The sequence below is a fragment of the Schistocerca serialis genome, chromosome 3, assembly GCF_023864345.2.
Source record: "Schistocerca serialis cubense isolate TAMUIC-IGC-003099 chromosome 3, iqSchSeri2.2, whole genome shotgun sequence".
Lineage (NCBI taxonomy): Eukaryota > Metazoa > Arthropoda > Insecta > Orthoptera > Acrididae > Schistocerca > Schistocerca serialis.
In genome coordinates this window covers 366,921,872-366,934,632 of record NC_064640.1, presented here as the reverse complement: position 1 = coordinate 366,934,632, position 12,761 = coordinate 366,921,872, and the positions used below count along the sequence as shown (strand labels likewise).

Sequence of the window (12,761 nt, the reverse complement as noted above, 5' to 3'; positions counted from 1 at the left end):
GGAAATCAAGCTCACACAATGAATCACTTATATTGAATTGAAAAATATCAATCAGGTGATAAAACCACCAGTATGTCAACTGAAATTTGCTGCTGTTGCTTAAAAAATATGTAAATGAATAATATCCCTACAAAAACATCTGTGTAAGCTGGATCAAGTGACAGTGTTTGCAAATGCCCTTTCCAACACACACTTGCTTTTAAGCCAGTCTTACCTACGAGATCATTCACAAACACAGAAGATACGAGTGAGCAAAAGACTGTTATATCTTCCATACCGACTGAAACACAAAAATCAGAAAATGTGTCTGTCAGGCTGCCTGTTTCAAAACTGAAATATTAAACTGGAAAAGGGCACAGAACCAGAAATCCTGGACTAAAACCTTTAGCCCACATTGACTTCATTTCAACTACTATGTCATGCTAGTCTATCAGCAGAGTCTATAGGTCTTCAAAGTATCTATGATGAAAGTAGCTTTAGAAGCCAAAAGACAGAGAAAAACTTTATATGCTAAAATGGCTCCCATACTGCAATGGATCATTAATGAGATTAGGGACCTTGTGGAGGAGTTAAGATATTTAGCACAAGGAAGATCCCTGTACCTTTGCTTCCAGGAGACACATTTTAAAGAAACTGGCACCACTTTTGTGATGGGTGATAACCTGTACGAAAAGTGCAACCCTAGTAAAGAGTGGGTTGCAGGTGGTATTTGTGGTGTCACCGCCAGACACCACACTTGCTAGGTGGTAGCCTTTAAATCGGCCGCGGTCCGCTAGTATACGATGGACCCGCGTGTCGTCACTGTCAGTGATTGCAGACCGAGCGCCGCCACACGGCAGGTCTAGAGACACTTCCTAGCGCTCGCCCCAGTTGTACAGCCGACTTTGCTAGCGATGGTTCACTGACAAATTACGCTCTCATTTGCCAAGAATATAGTTAGCATAGCCTTCAGCTACGTCATTTGCTACGACCTAGCAAGGCGCCATTATCATTTGCTATTTATCTTGTGATGCATGTACTGTCAGACCGATGTTCACCAATTATGGATTAAAGTTAAGTATTCCAGCAGCTACGTATTATTTTTACTGGACTCAACTCCTTTAACTGTTCCAGACCTCACGCCAGCCTGCGTGAGCTTAAACGCGTGCCTTTCGGCTACCGATCATAGTGGCTTGGCTGTCTTGCCAAGTCACAACAGTATTGCCATCTTTATAAATGACAAATGCCACAAATCATCTCTTTTCCCAAACATCATAATATTCCTCTACATCTAAAATCTTTATTTTCTAAAATTCTAACTGTGGAGATGATATGGGATAAAATTGCTCAAGATGTGTGTGAACTGATGCAATACTGTCTACAATCAAGTCATTTTAAATATAAAGGAGAATTTTATGAATAATATCATTGTGCTGCTATGCATTCACTGTTGTAGCCAGTAGCAACTGACGTTTTTATGGAGCACTTCAAGCAACAGTCAGTGAACAATGTGCCACTAAAGCCTTCTTTTGAGTCCGCTATGTGGATTTGTTAAAGTGACACAGTAAAGAAAAATAAAAAAAAATTCAACAATTTCTTAAATGACATTCTCCTCAAAATTGAACTTCACATTGTAATACGTTTGTTCCAGTCTCTTTAGTTTGTTAATGCATTTTTTGCATCTATTGGGTTTGGTGGCTTTACTGACAGAAAATGCTTCATTACGAAATACACCTGACCATGTATCTAATAGGAACAAGTGTCTCTTACATTTCTTAAGTACTAAAGTTATACAGTTGAAAATGGAAAATGTCACCTTCAAATAACAATAGCAAAAGTCAAGTTACTTCGTTTTACTGTCCCTGCAGCATCTACCGGTAACACCCTTCCCTTACAGTGCCTAAACTCATTCAGTCTTCTGTGAACAGTTTAGCTTGTTTTACATTCATACTGAAGTAACTATTGCTACCTTGCATATACACCTTAAGCAGTTAATTACTGATCACAGAAGCCCTTTTCATTTACATTCTACTATCAATATTTTTCTCCATTAATATTACTGATTCGCAAACATGATAGTGGTTCAATCTTAATCTCATAACTTATAACTGAATTACTCGCTTTTCTACTGTGAACTGACATAACACTTTTAACTCCTAAGTACACCTTCGTGCTCCATGATGCAGCCCAATAACCATTCTACTGCACACACCAATACAGTGAATGACTACTATCACTGGGATATTGTTACCATTACACTGCCAGGCAATGCTCTCTCCATGGAAAACTTTTGCTCAGTTTCAAAATTTCCAGACACCAGTGATAAGTAAGGAGTAAAAGATCAGTATGTTATGACATCAAAGATAGCACTATTTCTTACAGCCTTGGAGATAGTATGTGAAGCTAGTCTTCTGTTCTTAGATGTGTTGGTCTATAGAAGATCTGACAGTTTTCTAGGAAATAGTGTATAGAAAGCCTACAAACAGAAATAGGTGCCCCCAGGGGCTCAGCATTCATTTGCTGGGTACGGGCTTGGCGACCCCGGGGTTCCTGAGCTGGGGACTGGTAAGCGCCGCCAGTCCCCCGTCACCGTAAGCTCTGAGCATACTTCAGCGACCACCGTGCGGCGCGGCGGTGGAATGTTGTGTGTCTCAGGGAATGGGGATCTTGGCCTGACCGCCCGGGTCGCGAGGATGGAATACACCTCTATAAAAAAAAACCTCAATCTCAAGGTGTGCTGCGCGCCGATGAGATGCATGGCTGTTGAGGTGGAACAGTCGTTAGCGGGCGACCTCTGGGGAGTCTGCCGCACCTCAGTTGTATACGGCTTACCTAGGCATGCGGGGCTCTGTCTAGGTGGACTCCTAGTTCCCTAGCTGCTCGTGGGACCGAGATGGAACCCTCGAACTTTTCTTCTTCTCCTCCCAGCGGAAAGGGTGGGCCGCTGGTAGGTTCTAACACCCAATCTCACAAGAGGGCTCGTGTAGCCAGTCCTCCTGATTCAGGTAGTAGTAGTAACAGAACGCATGCTGCTTCGCAGAATGTGTTTCTTATAATAAAAAGAAAAGATGGGACTTTTGAAAAAGTTTCGCCATTTTACATCCAGAAAGGCTTAGAAGGTATTGCTGGTACATTAAAATCTGTAAAGCGCTTGCGAAATGGCACCTTGTTGGTTGAAACATCTAGCTTCCAGCAAGTCCAGAACCTTCAGAAGGCACAATTTCTTGGGGAGTTTGCGATTGAGACTGAATTTCACAACACCTTGAACTACAGCAAGGGTGTTGTGACTTGCCGAGATCTCGTTGATATTCCCCTAGACGAACTGAAGGCTGAATGGTCCCGGGAAGGAATTGTCGACGTGCAACAAGTTATGAAACGGGTGGATGGTGCTCTCCTGAAATCTGACTCGTTCATCCTTACGTTTAACAGCACCAAATTGCCCGAGCATGTGAAGGCAGGTTTCCTACGTCTCAGTGTACGGCCTTATTACCCCAACCCCATGCGGTGTTTTAAGTGCCAACGCTTTGGACACACTACTCTCGGCTGTAAAGGGGAAGCCACTTGCGGGAACTGTGGTAAAGCCGCCCATGAGGGAGTTGGTTGCTCCTCTCCTCCCAAGTGTGTCAACTGCTCTGGGGATCACCCTGTGTGGAGTAGGGAATGTAGAGTTTTCCTTGAGGAACGGAAGATCCAGGAACTTAAAACCACCAAACGCATCCCGTACGGTGAGGCAAAGAAAATTTACAAGTCCCTGCAGCCGCCCACGTTCGCTGCTTCCTTTTCTTCCGTTCTGAAACAGCCAGTCTTGAAAACTGATGCCGCTACACAAACGGAGGTTGCTACTGTCAGCACTAGCACCTGCGTTTGTCAATGTACGTGTGCTGCTGCTGTTCCTGTGAAGCCTGCTGCTCCTCCCCAGCCTTCTGACCAGGCCGTGGTAGCTGACGTCATGGAACTTCCTGCCCCTTCCCAGGTCCAGTCTTGTGCAATGCCCAGCGCTGCTACACCCCCTACTGCTTCTGGGGTTTTGGCTCCACTGCCACCTCTGGCCAGAAAATCGAAGCCCAAACCAAAGGTGAAGACTCGACCGCTCAAGGAGACTGAAGTTCTACAGTCTGCTGATGTTGATGTCATTCTTTCTGACGTCTCTCTCGACTCCTCTTCAGAGGCGATGGAGGTTGATGTCAGACTGGGGCAATCATCTCGCCCCAAAACTGAGCCTCCACCTGTTGTGGGCTCTCCTCCCCGACAGAAAGTGAGACTGAAGGTCCTCCCACCCTGATCGATGGCTCCCATTATACAGTGGAACATGAATGGATTCCGGGCACATGTGGAGGAACTGCACCTCCTAGCACGGCAACGCCCCCTGTGCTTGTGTTTACAGGAAACACATCTAAAACCCTCTGATGCTCCTGTACTCAGGGGCTATACGTTGTATCGCAAAGATGACCTGACTGGAGACAGAGCCAAAGGCGGAGTCGCCGTGTTTGTCAATAATGACCACCACTCCTCTGCTCTCCCCCTGGATACTGACCTGCAAGCAGTTGCAGTTGCAATTCATTCCCGTCGAAGGCTTACTGTTTGCTCCCTTTATTTACCCCCTCTGGATGCAATGACCTTAGACGCTCTCACATATCTTATCGACCAACTCCCCCGCCCCTTTCTCCTCCTGGGAGACTTCAATGCCCATCATGTCCTGTGGGGCTCCTCTTCTCTTTGCACTCGAGGTCGAATTTTGGAGAGCCTCCTCACATCTCAAGTGTTGTGCATCCTTAACACAGGTACTCCAACTCATTTCTCTGCCACTACTGGGTCATTCTCAGCCATTGACCTATCTTTCTGCTCTCCCGCCCTCACCGACTCTGTTCACTGGGAGGTCATTGACGACCTTCATTCCAGCGATCACTTCCCCATCCTCATTCATCTCCTGGATGGTGTATTGCTGGAGCAGAGGCCACCATCGTGGATGGTTGGCAGGGCTAACTGGCCTCTGTTCACTCGATTGGCTGTCTTTGAACGCCACAACAGCGTACAGGAATGGGTGGATCACATCACACTTGTGATCCATCATGCTGCTGACCTGTCCATGCCACAGTCTTCTGGCCCTCCTAAGCGGCGCCTTGTGCCTTGGTGGACGGATGAGTGCCGTTCAGCCATCCGGGACAGGCGTGCGGCTCTTCGCCGATTTAAATGCCGCCCAACAGCAGTCAATCTTACCGCCTTTCGCATCGCGAGAGCCAGGGCACGCCGTGTCATTAAAGAGAGCAAGAAAAGGTCATGGCAGGAGTTCCTGGACTCCATCAACCGTTCCACTTGTTCCACAAAAGTATGGGAAGCCATCCGGAGGATTTCCGGCAAACGCAGCCGTCTACCAATAGCTGCAGTCCTGAACCAGGGATGCCTCCAAACAACACCCAGAGCCATTGCTCAGACGCTGGCAGAGCATTTTGCACAAAGTACTGCCACTGCAACCCTGGATCCAGCATTTCGTCGCTACCGTGCGACTGTCGAACGAGCGAAGTTGGACTTTCGGTCAAACAATTCTGAGGCCTACAACTCCCCTTTCTCCATGTGGGAACTTGAATCGGCACTTACTGCGGCTTCTGACACCGCACCAGGTTACGACCGCATCCGGTACTCCATGCTTCGCCATCTGCCAGCGGCGTCAAAGGAAATCCTCCTCGAATGTTTTAATCTCATATGGCGGACGGGAGTTTTCCCCACCTCGTGGAGGGAGGCAATCCTCATCCCTCTCCTCAAACCAGGAAAGGACCGCACATGTCCCAGTAGTTATCGTAGTATTGCCTTGACAAGCTGTGTCGGAAAGACCCTGGAACGAATGGTTAACCGTCGTCTGGTCTGGCTGCTAGAGACCAGGCAGCTCCTTAGCCGCTTTCAGTGTGGATTCCGAAAATTTCGGTCCACAGTCGACAACCTGACACTCCTCGAGGCGGCTATTCAGCAGGCTTTCCTCCGTCAGCATCACTGTATCGGTATCTTCTTTGATATCAGCAAGGCATATGATACTACTTGGAGACACTGTATTCTTGCACAACTGCATCAATGGGGCTTTCGTGGCCGCCTCCCCATTTTCATTCGGTCTTTCCTGTCTCAGCGGTTTTTTCGGACCCGCGTTGGTAACACACTGTCTGATCGCTTTGAGCAGGAGAACGGTGTCCCCCAGGGCAGTGTTTTAAGCGTTACCCTCTTTGCCATAGCCATCAACAGTATAACGTCTACAGTGAGGAGTCCAGTACAGTGCTCCTTGTTTGTGGATGACTTTGCTGTTTTCTGTTCCTCCTCCAGTGTTGCAACCGTGAGCCGTCAGTTGCAGCTAACAGTGCGGCGGTTAGAGGAGTGGGCTGCAAAGACAGGTTTTCGGTTTTCTGCCGATAAGTGTGTTTGTGTTCATTTTAATCGTTCTCGTCGTCTTTTTACTTTGCCTGCCTTGCATATGGGGGATGCTGTCCTACATTTTAGAGATGCAGTGCGGTTTCTGGGACTAATTTTTGACTCCAGGTTGTCATGGCTGCCACACCTATGTGACTTGAAAGCCAGATCCCTGAAGGCACTGGACATCCTCAAGTGCCTCAGCCACAGGTCTTGGGGAGCGGACAGGGCGCGTCTCCTTCAGTTTTATCAGGCTTTTGTGCGTTCACGGCTGGACTATGGGTGCACAGTATATGGGTCAGCGAGGCCGTCTTATTTGCGGATCCTTGACGCTGTCCACCATGCTGGGATTCGACTGGCCACGGGTGCTTATCGGACCAGTCCCATACCAAGTCTCTGTGCTGAGGCTGGCGAACCGCCACTTACCATCCGGCGGCAGCTCCTTCTGGTGCGCCAGGCTTGTAAGTTTCTTGCGGCTCCCAGCTCGCCTGCTCACCGCCTTGTTGCCCATCCACCTCTGGACCGCCTTTTTTCCCACCGTCCCCGGGCTACGTTGCCATTTGGGATCCATGTGCAACGTGTTCTAGAGTCGCTCGGTGTGGAGTCTGTACAACCCCAAATCCAGGGTTTTAACCGCCTGCCACCCTGGTTACTGAAGAGGCCCAGAGTGATTTTAGATTTATTGCAGTACAAGAGGGGTTGCACTCCTGCCACCGTTTTTCATGCAGCATTTTCTGCTGTTTTATCTGAGCACCACGACTATGTAGCGGTTTTTACGGATGGGTCGAAACAAGGGGATTCCGTTGGCTGCTCAGTTGTTTTTCCGGATCGTGTCCTTAAGGTCCGACTGCCTCCGCCTTTCACGGTCTTTGATGCAGAATTGTCTGCGATCTTGCGGGCGCTGGAGCAGATGAGACATTCTTCCTCTCCTAAATTTCTTGTCTGTTCCGATTCCCTCAGTGCCCTTCAATCATTGCACCATTTGTATCCGGCAGTTAAAGTAGTCCAGACCATCCAGGATGCCCTCCTCTGACTACAGCGACTGGGGAAGATTGTAGCTTTCTGCTGGGTTCCGGGGCATGTTGGCATTGCTGGGAATGAAGGGGCAGATCTCACAGCCAAGGAAGCGTGTCTTGATCCACACGTATCTCAGTGTGCTATCCCCTTGCACGCACTCACCTCGCTGTTGAGCTCCCGAGTCGTGTGTCGGTGGAAGGACGAGTGGCTGGAAGTGACTGACAATAAGCTCCGTCTAGTCAAGCCCACAACGCGTGTGTGGTGTACTTCCTTTCAGCCCCATCGACAGGACGAGGTTCTCCTCACTCGGCTTCGAATAGGCCACAGCCCTATGACGCATGGCTTCCTGCTCCAGCGAGAGGACCCTCCAATGTGTGGTGCTTGCAGCGTCCAGGTCACTGTGCGCCACGTTTTATTGGATTGCGTTTTATTTTCTGACCAGCGGGCCGCGGCTGCCTTGCCAGCGGACCTGCCAACTCTTTTAGGCAACACTCGGACGAATGTGGTTAAAGTTTTAAAGTTCTGTGCCATGTCGAATCTTTTTACAAAGATTTTAGGGAGGGGATTTTAACTTGTTTCCTGTGTGACAAGCTCGCCCATATTTTATGTAAGTGGCCAGACAATGATGATTTCCTGTGTCATTCTTGTCGCTATGTTATCCCTTACCTTAGGTTTTACCTTCTCAGGTCGTATTTTCCCTTTTTTCCTGCTTTGAGTGTGTTTTTCAGTTTTATTAGGTCTCTCCACATTCGTTCCTTTTACTGTGTGTCAGGGCGCTGATGACCTCGATGTTGAGCGCCCATAAACCCCAACACACACACACACACACACACACACACACACACACACACAGAAATAGGTATTTAGGTACATACAATACACATTACCACCCAACCCAGAAGTAAGCAATGGTCAATACTCTGTGTGCCTGCCATATCAGTAACAATAACAGCTTCAAATCAAAACTGTATTTCTTAAAGGAGACACTGAAGGGTAATGGCTGTGATAAGTTTTCCATAGATAGGGTGTTCAAACGAAGTGATATTAATTATGCTGATAATAAGAATGAGGAACCACTATCGCACTCTGTAAGGTTACCATTTGTTTCTGGAGTATGATTCACTATGTCACTGTAGCATCTACACCAGTCTTCTGGACAGCTGTAATGACTGCCTGTATGTGGGTTGAATGACTGGTGCTTTTCTGCAACTGGGAACAGGCAAGTATGCATGAGGAGGTCGAAGTGCAGGCCTTCTGTTCAGAATCTGTCTTTTTGCCTGATAAGGGCAAAGTGCCATTACATAACTAAGAAGAGCAAGAAGAGATTATTGCAACACTTCCTGAGGTACTTTCTTTGGAAAAATGTTATGAAGGCAACATTTTTCAGTCAGTACAAAATAAGACTTTTTCCAACACAAAATGTACACACGTGATCACCTGCACACTGCAGAAGTCTGTGAAGCAGTGTGCAGCATACAGCAAAATGTATGCACGGTATTCAGAAATTCCTTTAACAAACTTCTAGGACTTGGAGAGGAGAGTGAGTAGATAATATTTTGAAACCAAACCCATGTCTGGAAACATACCATTTCTGTGCTACAACTATTTGAAAACATGTTAGTAATGCTACCGAGGTGAAAAGGGTATGCGATGGATTGGATGTTGTGGAGAACGATCTTGATAAAGATGACGAGCAGCTCTTTCATTACTGTAAACTTCGCCATTCAGAAGGATCATATTGGTGTATTCTGCAAATCTGTGCTTGCTCAAACATTCACAGACATGTGAATGAGGCTCAAACCAGGTCAGAGAGGTAGGATACATGTTAAATGAAATCCGATCTGACATAATCACTCCCCATCGTGACAACCCTGTTGCATACCTACCTAGCAAACATGTTTTCTAATGGCTGTAGCATGGAAACAGTAAATTTCCGGACATGGTCTCCTATTCAGAATATTACTAAAAGTCCTAGAAGTTTCTAAAATGAGATTCTGAACACCCTGTATAGTGGAAACTGAGAAAACAATTAAAAATATAGTAAAGAGTACTAACACCATGCATATTTAAAACAAAATGTGAAGTGTGTGGTGGCAGAACATCAGGACAACCACTGCCAGGATGTAGATTTTAGTAATGTACAAATGCTAGCCAAAGAATGTAACATCTATAAAAGGAAAGTCCAAGACATGGTTGAGATCTCTAAGAACAAAAGTTATTTCAATAAATAGGACAGCTACAGGATTTTGACTTCGTGTCGTCTTGCCATCAAGTATGTAAATACCCAGCCTAACAAATACCAAGATGCCACCTCTGCAGCACAACGGTAATATTTTGGTAAACATTCCTCCACTCTTTCTCAGTTGGTTGCTATGGAATACCTATTGAACAGCAATGGTCCATGAACAGCAGTTGAAAAAAAATTATCCAGTTACTTCACTTCTACAGAACAAATGTAGGAAAACTCCTTTTTTAAAAAAAGTGAATACAACACTAGTCTTAGACAGTTAACAGCTTATCAGCAACACTGGAAGATCCTGAAGGTGGTCTCAGCAGAGGAGTCATAACTTCACACTATGAAGAAAAAATTTGAAGAGAAATATGACACACCTGATAACCTAGATGATTTTACCATCAGTGACAATAGCCACAAAAGCATGTAGACTTACAAAGTTGCTATTTTAATTCATGTTCCAAGTAAAGTGACAGTGTAGGTGATCTGTGCCCTCTGAAAATTGGGCAGAACATACATTTCAGTACTGCTACAGGTCCATTCTCTACCATTGATCTAGCCTTTGTTCTCCAGTCCATGCACACACTACTGCATTATTTCCTGGTCTTTATACTCTACCAGACCCAACAGTGCTCATAAGAAAGCCACAAAGTTATGTGCTTGGCAAGACAAATTTGACACCATATAGCCAATTGGTTGTGTTAGAATGTAGAAACTGTGTCCAGAAATCTGTGAAACAAATCATTAGCTTAAGACACCAGTGTAGCATCTATACCAAAGTCTTCTGGACAACTATGATGACAGCCTGTATGTTGGTTGAATGACTGATGTTGTTCTGCAGTTGGGAGCAGGCAAGTGCACATGTGGAGGTTGAAGTGCAGGCAATCTTAGCCTTTCTGGATGATTGTGGGGGGCGGGGGGGGGGGGGGGGGGTGCGAAGTGCCATTATATAATTAAGTAGAGGGAGAAGAGATTGTTGCAGCACTTCCTTAGCTCCATCAGCCATTGCACTAAACCAACAAGTATCGGAAGCTGTTGGGATGATTTCAGTGGAGAAAGGTGGTGTATCATACTAATGCTGCAATGAAGTATGAGAACATCATGACTGACAAGAGAGACTTTACAGAAACAGTGACAGAGAATTTAACTCAAATCACTGCCATTGCTAGCCAGGATTCTGCATCCTGTATCCACAGAGTGATTGTTGAGAAGTACAAATGGGGCTGCACTATGCAACAAGGCTTCAGGTCATGACAAAATCCTTTGAAGCATGTTGCAATACCTAAATATAATAAAGAAATCCTCCCAAAAATTTTTAATGTTACTGTCATTCTTTTAAGCTCCCTGATTGTAAAATGGGCGACACCATTTAAAATTTTTGTGTTTGCGGGCCCTTTGGGCCTCACTTTTGATGATAAACTTATGTGGTTGCCATACCTGAGGAATCTGAGTACTTATTTCCTTAAAGATTGTACACTACTGGCCATTAAAATTGCTACACCAAGAAGAAATGAAGATGATAAATGGGTATTCATTGGACAAATATATTATACTAGAACTGACATGTGATTACATTTTCATGCAATTTGGGTGCATAGATCTTGAGAAATCAGTACCCAGAACAACCACCTCTGGCCGTAATAACGGCCTTGATACGCCTGGGCATTGAGTCAAACAGAGCTTGGATGGTGTGCACAGGTACAGCTGCCCATGCAGCTTCAACACACTACCACAGTTCATCAAGAGTAGTGACTGGCGTATTGTGATGAGCCAGTTGCTCTGCCATCATTGACCAGATGTTTTCAATTAGTGAGAGATCTGGAGAACGTGCTGGCCAGGGCAGCAGTCGAACATTTTCTGTATCGAGAAAGGCCCGTACAGTACCTGCAACATGCGGTCGTGCCTTATCCTGCTGAAATGTAGGGTTTCGCAGGTATCGAATGAAGGGTAGAGCCATGGGTCGTAACACATCTGAAATGTAACATGCACTGTTCAAAGTGCCGTCGATGCGAACAAGAGGTGACCGAGATGTGTAACCAATGGCATCCCATACCATCACGCCGGGTGATACGCCAGTATGGCAATGACGAATACACACTTCCAATGTGCGTTCACCATGATGTCGCCAAACACGGATGTGACCATCATGATGCTGTAAACAGTACCTGGATTCATCCGAAAAAATGACGTTTTGCCATTCATGCTCCCGGGTTCGTCGTTGAGTACACCATCGCAGTTGAGTACACCATCGCAGGCGCTCCTGTCTGTGATGCAGCGTCAAGGGTAACCGCAGCCATGGTCTCCGAGCTGATAGTCCATGCTGCTGCAAACGTCGTCGAACTGTTCGTGCAGATGGTTGTTGTCTTGCAAATGTCCCCATCTGTTGACTCAGGGATCGAGACGTGGCTGCACGATCCGTTACAGCCATGCAGATAAGATGCCTGTCATCTCGACTGATAGTGATACAAGGCTGTTGGGATCCAGCACAGGATTCCGTATTACACTCCTGAACCCACCGATTCCATATTCTGCTAACAGTCATTGGAACTCAACCAACACGAGCAGCAGCGTCGCGATACGATAAACCACAATTGCGGTAGGCTACAATCCGACCTACATCAAAGTCGGAAACGTGATGGTACACATTTCTCAACCTTACACGAGACATCGCAACAACGTTTCACCAGGCAGCACCGGTCAACTGCTGTTTGTGTATGAGAAATCGGTTGGAAACTTTCCTCATGTCAGCACGTTGTAGGTGTTGCCACCAGTGCCAACCTTGTGTGAATGCTCTGAAAAGCTAATCATATGCATATCACAGCATCTTCTTCCTGTCGGTTAAATTTTGCATCTGTAGCACGTCATCTTCGTGGTTTAGCAATTTTAATGGCCATTAGTGTGATATCTGAAAATGTATTGCACATAGAACTTAGAAATCATACCCCACACATACATGTCTGCATCCTTGCATCATTAACTTATTCTGCTGCCTAATGGTTTAGACAGGTTTACTAATCAAAGCTTTCATGTAATAATTATTTTGTCACCCCCGTCTACTTGGCACTATTAGTGTCCAGCTGAGTACACAAAATGAAATTTGCAAAGACTTTATGCCCTGGTATCTACATGTCCCCTGTTTACC

The 12,761-nt window shown here is 46.0% G+C and overlaps 1 protein-coding gene across 1 annotated transcript in view; it reads left to right on the top strand.

The window, feature by feature from the left end:
- The window catches only part of LOC126470184 (complex I assembly factor ACAD9, mitochondrial-like), a 103,993-nt gene that overhangs the window by 43,212 nt on the left and 48,020 nt on the right, over positions 1-12,761 (top strand). The gene's annotated exons all lie outside the window — the stretch shown is intronic.